The sequence below is a fragment of the Octopus bimaculoides genome, chromosome 15 (assembly GCF_001194135.2).
Source record: "Octopus bimaculoides isolate UCB-OBI-ISO-001 chromosome 15, ASM119413v2, whole genome shotgun sequence".
Taxonomy (NCBI): domain Eukaryota; kingdom Metazoa; phylum Mollusca; class Cephalopoda; order Octopoda; family Octopodidae; genus Octopus; species Octopus bimaculoides.
The window spans coordinates 58080795-58081249 of NC_068995.1; the positions used below are offsets into that span (position 1 = coordinate 58080795).

Here is a 455-nt window from a genome sequence, read left to right on the forward strand (position 1 = left end):
ACACATGTACCTCCTCTATAGCAAGACACCTGTTTTAGCTTCTCTGTCCCTCTGTCTCACTATAACCTTTCATCATCTGACCCAAGATCACCTCCGCCAATGCCCCCTCCCCTCTCAAAATTCCTTGTCTTGCAAGTTACTTGGTAGCCCTGCAGGTGCTGGTACCATGCAAAAAGCATCCAGTTCACACTGAAGTGGTTGGCATTTGGAAGGGCATCCAGCTGTAAAAACCATGCTAAAGTGACCTCACCTGTGTTGGTGCCACGTAAAAAGCACTCTGTCCACTCTATGGGGTGATTGGTGTTAGGAAGGGAATCCAGCAGTCAAAACCCTGCCAAAACAGACACAACAGCCTGGTTAAGTCTTCTGCCTGGCCAACTCCTGTCAAACTGTCGAACCCATGCCAGCATGGAAGACAGATGTTAAATGATGATACATACATATATATATATATA

At 46.4% G+C, this 455-nt stretch overlaps 1 protein-coding gene across 3 annotated transcripts in view; it reads right to left on the reverse strand.

The window, feature by feature from the left end:
- LOC106882512 (uncharacterized) overlaps positions 1 to 455 on the reverse strand; it is a 146243-nt gene that overhangs the window by 127656 nt on the left and 18132 nt on the right. The gene's annotated exons all lie outside the window — the stretch shown is intronic.